We start from the raw sequence: 14320 nt of genomic DNA on the forward strand, positions 1-14320 counted from the left end.
CCCTAATCTCAAAACTTTTGAGAAGTCTGCTGTCTATGGGCATTAATCCCTTTTAAAAAGCCTAAATAGTTTTGCACTTTCAGTGTTCGAGTGGAATGCAATACACAAAATTTTGTTAAATTAACTGACAGCAAATTATCTGAAACACTAATTTTAACTTATTTATCCCAAGCAACAGACAATGACCATCATATGTTAACGTGAGACCTAATGCTCTTGACAGTATTACATAATTAGTGTCTTTGTCGAAATTAAAGTTAATTCTTTGGAGGAAATACTGCCTTTTTTCAGTCTCACAAGCGGATGCAATTTGTCTGAAGGAGGGAAACCAGTCCGTCAACATCGGTCATTGAAGACACTGGCAGGGATAAGGAGCCAAATGTGTAAATGGACCAACAAGATACATATCTTAGTTAGAAAAGTGTGAGAACTCCTCTGTTGTGTTGTTTTAAGAGGTCAGAAAGTCAGCGCACCTTTGAATCACATGAGCAAAACAATGTTTGGCACTGATCGTCTCCCCTGATATACAAAAGATCCTCATGTTTAAACAATGTTTCCATTGTTACTTTGTTTGATAGAGATGCAAAATAATTATGTTAAAATATAGGCCCTCGGTATCTCAATTCAACATTAATATATTCTGTAAGTGCCAAAATGCTTCTAGGATTTCTTTCCGACCGAAAGGAAAGGATACGTTTTTTAATGTTGTTGGAAGCTCTTTGGAAACCAACCTCTTTGGCTACAGGACAGAAAATGTGTCAGATGAAGCTTTGCCTGAAGAAAAGAAGAAAAGAACAGGGGAAATTAAGACGATTCCAAAAATAACCAAAGAACTCAGAACTAGAAAGGATTAAAAAGCGGTGTATACTGTATATTTGGCTGCATGACACCTGATCCAGGTGTGCTTTTGGCAAAGCTAAAGAACGTTTGAGTTTCCACCTTATTAAAGCGATGTGCTTAATTAAGCTTTTAATACACTTTGTCAACAGCATGATTGAATTTCGTTTAGTTTGGACACTTTTCACTTTCAATTACATTTTCTCATTATTCACTAATATAATACCGTTGATTTCATTGTAATTACTTTGGATATTACAGTGTCGGCAGGTAAAAAAAGGCCCTTCATCCATCATAATGAGTCCATCATGAGGTCTGGATTTATCCTGGATACTTTTTCCTGTTCGTCAGTCCATCATTTAGCAGACGTAAGCCTCCTCAATAAACAGTGATGTCTTTGGCCTTTTATAAAACTGACTAAATAAATAACTTGTCTATTGTGGAGGGCAGATAGTTCGCTCTCATCCATGACAACATTTTGACGTTTCCTAGTCTACTGACACCAATCTTGGGGTCCATGACATTAGACTTAATCTTTATCATGACACAGGCGCGCTCATCATTCCCCCATGTAGCCGCCGTGAGGCCGCAGGAGCTATCTTTACCTCGTAGTTACTAAAAGTGGAGACAGTTTTGGAGTTGTTTTTTTAGTAAGGACCATAGCCACAGGGCACCCTCTTAGACACGGGGGATTTCAAAGCCTTGTTTTTAGGTAGACATTTCTTGCATCTGGTTGGATGGAATGAGGGTTTAAACCATTACTGCGATTAGAGCTGCCTCACTATGATCTCTTGAGCTTGCTTACTGCTGCTAATAGCTGTTTCCTCTCTATTTCCCTCTATCTTTTTCTTTTTCGCTTTCTCTCTCTCTGTGAATGATTTTTATGCTTTGCTAAAACATGTGGGGGCGTTGAGAGAGGATTTAAATGCAACGATCCCCCTCCTCTTTTTTTTTTCCGGTGAATCTCAGCGTTCTTTTCTGCAAGCCTCTGATGACGACAGGGCAGCTTTAAGCCTGGCAGTGCCCACGGCAGGCTGCCGTCTCAGCGCTGCCCACTCTCCTCTGTGTTGGCATGCCGGAGAAAGCGAGGGTGGGGTTCCTCTTTAACAGACCCTGTCATTCCTAGGAAAGCCTACATGTCCACCCATGCAGGATCCCTGACAGGTCTTCGTGTTGGGGATGTGAGAGTGCAAAGATATGGATTTTGTTTTCAGTAGGCGACGGCCTTCACTTCAGCGAAGAGTCAAGGGTGTATGTTTGGATAAACAGACAAGGCGCTTCTTTGAGCTTTTATACGTGACAGTGAGGGTCAACAAGTGAAACATGTCCTGTAATATCTATGTAATTGCATATTCAGTGTCAATCGGGTGGGTGTTTTTCGGCTCTGCTGGATTAAATAAGCGTGTTTGGCCGGGATTCAGGGAGTCTATTTCCTTAGCTAATGTTCCCCTTTGTCATTATAACACCCCGTTAAGCTGACCCATGTCCCGCTCCGTTCAGTCATTACCCATTACTGCACAACATATATGATTCATGCAAGCCTCCTGAAAGGGAAAGAATTACAACCTACCAGGAAAACTGGATTGATTATGCATATTCCGGGGAGTCAGGAGACGCAATAAACCTCCTAAGCCACCTTTCCACGCGGTGAGAGAATAATTTGCACCTCATGGTTGCGGCATGCTGACCACCACAGGTGCAAGAAAGAAGTAGTGCAAATGTCTCTTGTGCTTAAGTGAGATTGCAACTGACACATATATCTCATGACCAAAATGTTTTGTATTTCTCTCATCTCCTTTTCCTGTTTACTTCGTCCCTCCAATCACCTTCGGCTTCATTTGTAAAATGGTCTATTTTGTATTTCCAAACCGTTTGTACCCTGTTGTTGTAGAAGCTCAGTATTCCTTCACCTTATATTTGGTTGAAGAGCGTAGGCTGCGATATCTTTTAGTCTGTGGTTGTGTGTAACATATGATTTCAATAACCATGACAATGCATTGTATTATCAATGGGAGGATGAGAACAGATTAAGGAAGCTCTGGGATGCGGATCCACATGACAATGGTCAGGTTTCTATGCAAGCAGCGCTGTTGGAGAAAGTGATTTTTACCGCTTGACAAAAGCAAGGAGGAAAGAAGGTGGCTCGACATGTAAAGCCGATTCAACTGACCCTGATATGTTTAAGGTGAAGTTATTTGCTTCAATACACAGGAACGTTGGAAGTATTGATGGAAAGGTCAACCTCACTTAAACTAACAAAGCAAATATGCCAAAGATAATGTCTGCATGCGGAAATGGGGCTCGAGTTACCAACATGGGACCGTACATGACATGAAGGTTAATTAATTAGATCCAAAAATTTGAAAAAGCTTCATCAAAGAGGCAATAATGAAGGAAGACTTTAATAAAAATACGGCTTGAACCTGTGCCACCTGATTATTATTCAGTATTCGCACCCCGAAATTCTATCTCGTCAGTTCATATACATTGACGGCAAGATTGTTCAAACAGAGACTCATAATCTGCATGGGAAGTACATCTGCTGCTGTGGATGCTTAGGCAAACATACAAGATTAAATTTCTATTTATATGAGTCACAGAAACTTAACATTTACCGGGGGATTTGTTGTAAGATCTGGAGAAGACTTGGTTGCACTTCGGCACAGTAGGAAACTCGAAAGGTTTTATTAATATGATCCGTCCAGCAGGTAAATGTCTGCAGCCCCCCGATCCCAAACACATCACCTTCAAGAATATTCAACCGCTGTGTGCTATTCGCTTGTCTTCTTGTTTTGAACAATGTAAGAAGTAAAATTTCTCAGACATTTTTATGTTACCTTTCTTATAGCTACAGTGTATCATCAATAAAAAGAGTTTACTGCAGACCATCTTCAGGACTTTACAGACAGGATTATTGTGGAGATTATATGTGAAACTGAGGTAATTTACTTTTTCCTAGTTGACAGCCTCTTTTCTTTTGGAGCGAAGTAATCTCAAAGTTAAAAGTGACGATTTGAAGTCTACTTAAGACCCAGATGTTTGGCTTAGCGGCATTTTGCCCAAAATGTTTTTTGCCTCTCATTTGTGGTCCGGTGGAGGGTTTAGTTACAGTCGTGTACCAATCCTCTGATTCACCTTCTTTAGGAACCGCTTCAGGGCTGCTCATAATGCTTAACTCTCCGTAATGCCATCCCCTTCATCTCCACAGTGGTTTTGTTGTCTTAACTCTGGATGGAGAGACAGAGTGTTAAAAAAAAACAGGTTAATACACGTTTGGCAAAGTGAAAGTAAAGTCTCTTTTCAAAGATGCTCACTATTCAAGTTTTTCTTTGGAGAACGCATTTCATCAGATGACGCTTGTCTATCCCAACTTGTTTAGTTACCTTGTGGGTCTGGTTTTTTTTGTACGTTTTTTTAAAGATATATTGGCAGTGATTCATTTTGCTTTTGACATTAAAAGCTTGTCGCCTGCTAATGGTAGCAGCAATCAGGTCCATTGATGCTTGATTGATATGAGAACAGGGGATAATAAAACTGCCTTCCTTGTCATTTTCCTGATCCTGTAGTTTGGAAGCAGAGAAAATCAGAGAAAATGTTATGCAAATGATTTGTTAATCCCTTTACATTATTTGTTCCTTTTCGCTTTCACACTCAATTTCCAGCACAGCAAGCTGACAGGCGGACACCCTCAGATTGCTAATTCTTAAGACACAAAAAAATGTCAGCCATCCATTTTGTATTTAGAATATACTTTTACTAATAATTCATTTGACTTGTATAGTTTAGCTAAAAAACCCACAAAAAGATCCTGAAAACCCTTCAACTTTAACCTCTTTCTCTACTTCTTTGTGTTTAAATCTGAAGTATGAGCCAAGAGAGCAGTGGCACACAAAACTGTGACCAGTGTGGTTGCTTTTTTTAATATATAGTTTTGTTGTCCCAAAGGTTGGTGTTAAAAAATAATAAGAAAGAGGTGGGATGGTCTTAGATTCAAGAAGCTTAAAATGCAAAATCTCAAATAAGCCCAATTTCCCCCAGCCAATCCCGTTGCCTGTCGGTGGGCTTGTGTTGATCGTCTCAACTGACTCACGCGCCGCCCCTCCCCAAATGAAAACACTACAGATTTACGTGGCTTTTCAAAAAAAATCTATCAAGACATTTATCCAGCTTAATCTTCTTAACATATTAAAGTGATTTGCTTTACCCCGGAGTGGCTGAAGCTGCGAGCTCACCGCCCTCCATGGCACTAAAGCCCCAGAGGCATTGTGGACATCTTTCGCTCTTGAATAAGAGAGAAGTGGGCAGAAGTCGACCTGCTTCTCCGTGGAGCTGTGGCTGTCCCCGCTGTGCGTCCATTTTTTTTGTTTTCTTTTTGTTCCGTTATTGGGCCAACTGTTGCACTCAGTCACTGTTCTTATAGGCACGTGGCTCTGCCAGAACTGCCCACACTGTGGTGTGGAGGTTTGGAGCTTTCAGCTTTTGGGCTGAACTGAAAGAGCTCTCTCGCAGAGTAGGTGTTGGCAGGATGCTTTGTTTCTTTCTGTGAATGTCACGAGAGGTACGGATAATGAGAAAACTGAAGCACAGTGATGGCGGGATTTAGCCGGGTGCCAACTTAATGCCGGACTGCAGATCTGGTGCATTTTCAGATGGATGATGTGCTTAACCTTTTCTTCAGACGGGACACAAATCTGAGAATCAGGAGTGACGGTTACAATGTGTTTTCCCTTAAAACACCACTTTACAGGCCGGGCAGCTAAAAGGTCTTGTTCAAATTCAAGCACTGCTAATGTCTTTATTTGGCACAATGCTCTATGCATGTGCTTCAGGGCCTTCGTTTTGCCAGATCAAATCAGTGGAACTCTAAGTGTAGACTTGGAGACATTCATCGTAGCTGAAGCCTCGGTCTATTCCTCGTCATCTTGGCATTTAGCTTAATATCTGTCAAACTTAAATATCACATGACTGGGTCAAAGTAAGTTTTGATGCGCTACGGGTATAATTAATTTAATTTGGATATGAGTTTAAAGAATTACCTGAAATATAAAGGCTTAAAACTTACTTTATTAAAGATAATTTAGCTGTATTTGGTCAACTAAATAAGACAGCAGTCATTCTGTCAAGCCAAATATTCATGTTCACCTTCAATGTACAAAGTTCTGTGTGTTGAGTTACTCACTCCTCGCCCACTGCAGAGGTTCAAGCAGGTCTTCTCACTCTTCTCTTTTTCACAATGTTATGCTTTATACTGAGATATTAGTCCACTAACTAGAAGAAGATTAAAAAAGAAAACATTTATCAGTAAAATATTTCTATAACACAGCTGTCGATTAATATAGCTAATAAATTGTGTGTGCTTCTTTTTAAATTACCTGACAATTTCTTGATACATTTTTTGTTGACAAAAAAATAATATCATTCCAGTAAATCGCCACAATTCAAACGTTTGATCGTTGAATATTTTGCTTGTTGAAATTACTTACAAATATACTTTGTAACTGCTGTCCTAATTCTAATCATTTGTATCAGCTTTAATTTATTACACTGACTCTCCCCAATTATGTTTTTTTCACTTTTCATTCATTTATCATCCATTTAAGGCTGATTTGAAACTTCATGTCAAAAGAATTTAATTCTGGTGTCATTTGACTAAATAATGATGATTGTTTTACAAGAAATAATTAAACAAAACAAAATAACTGAAACATAACACATATTTATAATAAAAACAATAGTTTTTTGTGTTTCCATTGGATAGAGAATATTTAATCTTTCACTTGTGCATCACTTAATCCGGTCTAAGAAATTTAAAAATCCTCATTCGAAGAGATAATTTACTCTGCATAGATAGTTAGTTAATATATTGTACTTGCAGGAAATGTTTTAGCTGCAAACTAGACAACAAAAACCTGATGCCATGGGATCATTTGTTTGGCCTCAACATGGAGCGCGTTAGCTTACAGCTTGCAGCGCTAACAGCGCTAACACTGCACACCAACAGTGTTTACCTGCTAGGCTACGGTGAAAACGCTGTTGGTTGGTTAGGGGGGTTCAGTGCTAACTGCTGTAAGCGCTGCATGAGAGCAGTAAAGAACAAGGCAAGAAGAAGCGTCGATGAATCGCACACAAACTGGGAGATGTTTCATTGGCTGCGCAGGGTGACGTAATGTATCTCCACTGTGTAAATCTTTATATACTAAATATAATATGTTGTTGTTCAGAATGTCAAATGAATATCCTACAATTATGATGTGTTTCTGTAAATGTGTCCACTTATTAGCATGCCTCATGAAAGAAACAGTGTTTTGCTCCATCCCTTTTCAAACTGGCAGGTGCTTGACCTCTTGTACTTGGACTGAATGTCCGACAGCTGTTAAAATCATACACTGAGGCCGTCCGCACAAAATATTGTTGAACACGGCACAATTCCACACAGACGAGCACTTCAAACAAAGTATGAGTGGCTGCTTCTGTTCATATTGCGGAGAATAGGAGAAATTGATTGGAACTGGGAGGCTTAGGACAGGATTTTCCTCAACCATAATATTTTTTCTTTAACAACTGCAGCTTAAATTTTGATTTTTTTTTTTGATTTGGCTTTGTTTTTTATTTCTTTGTCCAAATCCTATCGAGTTGTGCTTCAGGTTTTTCCTTGAGTAAAAAGTTGATATTGTTGTGGGGAGGGAGAAAGGACTTTTTTTCATGTGTGCAGGAATGTAGATTTCTTCCCCCCCGTGAAATCCTAATTGTGCCTTGGAGGGCTGGTAGGGTATCTCAGCTCGGCTCAGCTCTACAGGATTTGTGTCTGTGTATGTTAGAGTATGTCTCTTAGCTTGAATGCGGATATAACCCTTTCTTTGCACAAGCAGCTGATTTTTTCAAATTTGCCGATAGGCTGATCCTGTGCCTCCGTAGCTGTTTGTAGAAAACATTGAAAATTTTTGTTTAGAAAGCTTCCATATTTAATTTTCTTTCCCTTGAATAGTTGATAGTTGATATGAGAGCTAATGCAGATAAAAAGTGGACCTCTTTGTGTGGATCAACCGTACATGAATATGAAGCGCCTGAGAGCAGGATCTGTCAATATTCTGTGGTCAGATTGAGAATCTCGGGTCAAACTACGTCGGCCCCCCTGTGTTTCTTGAATTATTGCTGTGCATTTATCTATGCAAATCCAGGACAGGATCCTATCTGCCTCCAGCGACGTATCCCCCTGGATTTGGTCTATGTGAGTGAGGCAGGTTATGGTTTACAGTCAAAAAGGAATTGCAACAACATATATGCCAAGATTATTGCTGTAGTCATTAATTGTTGCTTGAAAAGGGATTAGGATTACCAGTCCTATAGAGCACTCCAACACCTGTCCTTCCCCGTTTCTAACAATGTGACTTCCTTTTTTTCCCTTATTTCAGTATCAGCTCAAGTCGGCAAAATAAAAAAGGCTGATTTATTCAAATGAATCATCGACGCTGGAAATGATTCAATATGTGCCACATTCAGATGGGTGATATATTATTCCCTTGGGGAGAGGCAAAGATGGAGCCGTGGAGCTGTTTTATTTGTGCTGTCTTTATCAGTGTGTCAGGCAGAGAGGCTGAGCTTGTTCTCTATGAATGGACGAGCCCTTGAACCATAAACCTGTACCTCCTCTGATAACAGTTTTTGCATTGTGATATAAGTGTAATTCTCTATGATGTCCCCTCTGACAGCGCTAAATATATCAACATACACAAAATGATCTGTCAGACGAATTATTTTATTCCAACCAGTTCTCCAAAACTAAGGATTTTCTGTGCTTCGTGCACAGTGTGTGTTTTTGAGGACATATTGTGGATTTTGTTGAGGAATCCAAATCAAAGCTCGGTATTGTGGTCGCATTTCTCCCAGCTTTGCTATTCATGCTCTTCGTGTTTTGCCTGTAGGTGAACATCTCAACTGTTCTTTTTAGTCCTCCGTACCTTGGGCTGCATAGCGTTTCGTGCTATTTCTGCTGCCGAGACCTCAGACTGCTCTGACGTCTGAGATTGCAGCATCTTCGAAGGTGATAAGAGTGCTCCCTGAATTACTCAGTGCCCGTGTGATGACATGGCCCTGATTGTCAGACGGGTGGGCTGGTGACACTGGAACACAGACGGTGCTTGTCTGTTTGAAATATTCAGTTTCAAGCTTCCAAGCCCTGGGCAGTCCTCTATCCCAGTCTCCCAACACCCAGCTTCGCCCACTGAAACAAGACTCTTCCATACTGGAAAATCTGGCCCTGTCGACTGGCAGTCTTGACTAGGTTCAGCCCACACGCCAAGCACCTCCCCCCCCACCACAAAATCCACCCCTTAATAGGCACTAGAGTTTGCCACCCCATGAAGATGCCTTTTGGTCGCCATCCATGAATGGCGTCAATAGCATCTTCCTACACAACAGTGACTGAACGGAGGGCACAAGAAAATGTGGGAATAATTTACACTTTCTCACTGTACTACCATCAGAAACCATAATTAATCATGATAGAAAAAATGTGGAAGCCATCTTGGCTGGTGAGACACACAGTGCCTGTGAACAGGCCTGACACCTTTAACAGCTCTGATGGCCAGATAGGAATGAGTGTCAGAGTGCTTACAACTAAGCTCCCGTCATGGCAGCATGCACCCCGTTGTCTTCAGACACGTCTCTGCCGCTCCATGGTTCTTCACGAAGTGCAACTGCATTTTATATATTGTATAACATTAGGCAGTTGTTAGAAATGCGGCCGTGAGTGTGAAAATAGATCCTATGATGGCCATTCATTTTCTGTTATAATAAATATGCCATTCAAATGAAAAAAAAATGAAAAAATTAATTGACTTTAAAGACAAGATTAAAATGTAGAGACACAACCAAAAGTGAATCTGAAATTTGAAAAGTGAAATGTGAGCTTTAGGTGTGTACAGCTTTGACATTTCATGTCAACCTGCTGTTTCCAGTTTCAGTCCACTAACCAAAACTTCCACTAATTCCAATAGATCCTTATTGTATTCATCTCCAAAATCCCCCGTAGTACTTTTAGAATCAAAATAGTGGATTTAGATTCCCAAATGGTGAGGTAATTAAATGTGCTTACCATCAAGCTTTATAGACTGCACTTGGTGGTAAAACAGCATATGACTCCCAGTTTTTGACGTGCTTGACAGACTAATTATGGATATGAGTCCAGTGCTGCAATTTGCCCTGTTTGACTGTGTGTGAGTCCTGAGCAGCCAAACTACATGACAAAAATATTTCCCTCTCGCCTCATTTAGCCTGGCTGCATGCTACTTTCAGAGCACCTGTTAGTGGTGTGCATTTGCAGAAATGTTTTCACGGCAGTGAGTAGGTGTATGTGTGTAAAGCCACCACTAGAAAGTGTTGAAAGCCTCAGCTAGCAAGATCGCATCCAGGGTGACTAATGAGCTTAACATGAGCGCGGCTGTGTTCGCAAGCATGGCGCAGTGAAAGAGGTCTTCAATGTTGAGAGAAATGCAGAAATGCTTCTCTAGGCTGCTACTAATTCCTTCACCCCCCTCAAGCTCCAATCAGACTGTGAACCCTCTTACTGTTAGCTATGGCTCCATGGCAGCTTCGAACTGCACCACGAAAGAACAAGCGAGCGGCGTTCAGGACGGACCGCCTTCAGTCAAGTTCATCAGAGAGCTGTTTATTTGTGCTCGTCTTTGCCAAAATGAATGTACTTTTTTTTATGTGCAGAAAATAAAGGGCACGATGCATTGAGCTCTTCCTTACGTTTGTCCGCCTGGTGGGGGCAACTAGTAGCTCTGTTGTCTTTTGGCCTAGAATATGCGTCTGTGTCCACATGTGACTTTCCTTTGACCAAGAAGCTCCTCAAAGTGTGGATTCATAAGCCACTTCACACTCCACTCCTGTGTGGGAGGGAAGCCGAGTTAAAAATAGGCAGGTTTGGAGGTATCGAGCAGCCAGCACTGTGTGAGGCGCTTAAGAACACCCTGACAAGAGTATTGGCATTCTCTTTGCATATCGTTTATATGTGTCAATAATCAATGTCGGTGTTAAACCAGTAACTGTAGTTGTTACAGGCTCTTGTGAAATATCCCAAATCATCTTGGATAATGGTGTTGGAGGCATCAGTAGCACTCACATTGGACCGGAGTGACAAATAGAGCTGAAATTATGTGTTGTGGCGTTTTACAAAACATGGTGCAGCGTTCTCTACTGATATGCACCAAATACATCAAGTGGCTTAACTTCAGCAAGCACCCTTCGGTTTGACCTCATGTGCATGTGTTTGTGTTAATACACAGCACGCATCCATATGCATCTCTTTCATATACCGTGTTAAAGGGCCGTTACAGGCATTTAGTGTAGGCTTTTTATGAAGTTGGGGTAGTGTCAGATTTTGGTGTATTTGTGTGGTGCTCGGGAGGGATATTGGGATAACAAAGTGGAGGACTGCAGTTAGTATCCTAAGCACCTTGTGTGGTTAGTTTTAGGGCTGATAAAGCAAACAAGCCACTGGATTTGCAAAGAATTTAGCCAAGACGTTGAAATTTCCCAGAACTCAACCCAGTGCTTTGTGTGCCTGAACGTAACCATAAGGGTAGCTGTTTGATTTTAAAAGTGGTGATAAAAGTGATCATAAAAGTGCTATTGCCATTGGTTTCAAGCTATGATTGACAGTTTGTGGGGATGGTGAAACAATATAAGGCACTTTTAAGGACAATGTCACCAAGGAACAATGGGTACACAATCTGAAATGTAAAAACATTGGCCTTTCAAATGTTTTTAAGAAGAAGGCATTCATTCAAACTCTTAGACCTTAATGATACTCAAAGTGTTTTGGTGAGACACATGTTATGGTATAACAGAAAAAAAAACATTACCTATGCTCTAGTTGGTAAAAGCAGATGTTGTATTGCAAGCATAGACAATCTAAGGTACAAACTGCAAACAGCTGCACCTCCAGTCACCAGTCCGTCAAGCTCCTGAAGTTTGCGGATGACACCACCCTCATTGGACTGATCTCCGGTGGGGATGAGTCTGCCTACAGGTGGGAGTCTGACCATCTGGTGTCGTGGTGCAGCCAGAACAACCTGGAGCTCAACGCTCTAAAGACAGTGGAGATGGTTGTGGTTTTCCGGAGGAACAGAGCCCCACCTTCCCCCATCACCCTGTGTGACTCCCCCGTCACTATTGTGGATTCCTTCCGTTTCCTGGGCTCCATCATCACCCAGGACCTCAAGTGGGAGCTGAACATCAGCTCCATCACAAAGAAGGCTCAGCAGAGGTTGTTCTTCCTGAGGCTGCTGAAGAAATTCAACCTGCCAAAGACGATGATGATCCACTTCTACACGGCCATCATCGAGTCCATCCTCTGCTCCTCCATCACCGTCTGGTACGCTGCAGCCACAGCCAAGGACAAGGGCAGGCTGCAGCGTGTCATCCGCTCTGCAGAGAGGGTGATCGGCTGCAATCTGCCGTCCCCGCAGGACTTGTTCGCTTCCAGGTCTCTGAAGCGAGCTAAAAAGATCGTAGCCGACCCCGCTCACCCCAGACATAAACTGTTTGTGCCCCTTCCATCTGGCAGGAGGCTGAGGTCCATCAGGACTAAGACCTCTCGCCACACGAACAGTTTCTTCCCGTCGGCAGTCGGGCTCATCAACAGAGCCCGGTCCCCCACTGACTATAACATTCCACCGGTCACACCCTTCATACTGGACATGTCACTTTAACTGTTATTTTTCACTTTGTCGTCACTCGTCACTTTGTCACTTGTTCGATAGTGCACTTTATGCTTAATATTTTTTAACTTTTTTAATATTTTAAATTTTTAACTTTAACTTTATTCTCTTGTTGTATACTAACCCATAGCCGTATTCTACTAACCCATTGCATTAGCATTGCATTAGCATTTCATTTTACTTTATTTTATTACTTGTGCACTGCGGTCTTGTTGTCTATTGTTACACTGTCTACTGTCACGCACCAACCGCCAAGACAAATTCCTTGTATGTTTGACATATTTAGGCAATAAATGTTTCCTGATCCTGAAACATTTAAAAAAATATAACCACACTCCCCACAAGTCCACTCAGCTTATTTCCCCTAGCTGGACGTCTTTTAACCCGACACCCACAGTTTGTCAAAAAAGCTCACTGAGTAATTTAAGTAATCTGCTTTTTATACTATTATTATTCTTATTATGATGTTACGTTAACATTTCAAAGGGGTGGAGCAGCATCTCCCATTACATGTTTTGTTTTTTGGTACCTGGGAACTGCAGGCATAACCTGCTTTTTACATTCCTAGAGATGCAGATCATTCATCAGTCGTGGGTATCTAAGATGACATTACCATGAATGCCCCTACAGCCATAAAAATGCCATTTAATATTTAAGATACTGTTTGACAAAATTCCCCAAATTTTGGTTTTGCCCCCCCTCAGCTCATGACCAGCCCTTTCTGACTGCCCATGGAGAAGGTGTTCTAATGCTCCTTGCAATGAGGTTTCTAAGCTTCTTCCGATCAGAGGTGGGGGGGGCTATTATTATTAATGGCCGACACAGGCTGCCTCACCTGTAGGGATGTTGACCTCTAGGTGAGTGCCACAGCCCCCTTCTATCTCCATCTCATTTTTTTTGCCACGGCCCCCCACTCTCTGTTCAGGATTCAATTACTGGTGTCTGGCTGACCTTTGACCTCCCCTCCAACGGGATGAGCCTCCTCTTCTTACCCTGACAGTGGTCACACAGATACTCTTCAAATCCCTTTCTCATCTGCCCCTCTCACTGCTATCTGCCTCCAAAATGAGGCCTTATTACTTTGTCCGTAAAACAAGTCCACACAATTTTCAGTATGAATTCATTTGAAACTTGATTATATATTAAGTTTAATATTGAAAATGCAATACCTTTCTTTTTTGAGATTTACCATTTGAAAAAAGTACTTCCAGTTGTCTTCTACAGTTTCTATTTTTTATTTATTTTTTAAAAAGCGACCTTTCAACCTTGTTCTAAGCTGCAGTCGATGGTTGTTAAGCCATCGCCGTGTCTTAATCACAACACAGATACCTGTTAATTACAGAGCCAGTTCAAATATTTTTGCTACTTAAAGAGGGATTTAAAATCGATGCGTTGCTTGGCCCCGGGTCGAGCGTTGAGCGCAGTTGACCATTTAATGAAACGTTGTGGGTTCTTTGAGCAGAGGCTGAAGGAGATGAAGAACGGCGAGGATAAAGCAATGGTTATATTAATAGGCTGCTGTACGGATGACACTGTTTGGTATTGGGTCAGGGATAAAGCATGAACTTTTAAACTCACAGAGGGGCCTCTCCTCCCTCCCTCCCTCCATCCCATCTCACTAACTCGCTCTCGCCCTTCGTGGTGTCATCAGTTAGCAGAGCCGGGCTCGATAGCCCGGGCGGCTCTACGAGAGCAGTGATTAGACGTCTCTCTGATTCTCATCCCCAGCAGAGTTCACTCAGAGGTAAGCCGGTAGT

This window comes from Gasterosteus aculeatus, chromosome 13 (genome assembly GCF_964276395.1).
Source record: "Gasterosteus aculeatus chromosome 13, fGasAcu3.hap1.1, whole genome shotgun sequence".
NCBI classification, from domain to species: Eukaryota; Metazoa; Chordata; class Actinopteri; order Perciformes; family Gasterosteidae; genus Gasterosteus; species Gasterosteus aculeatus.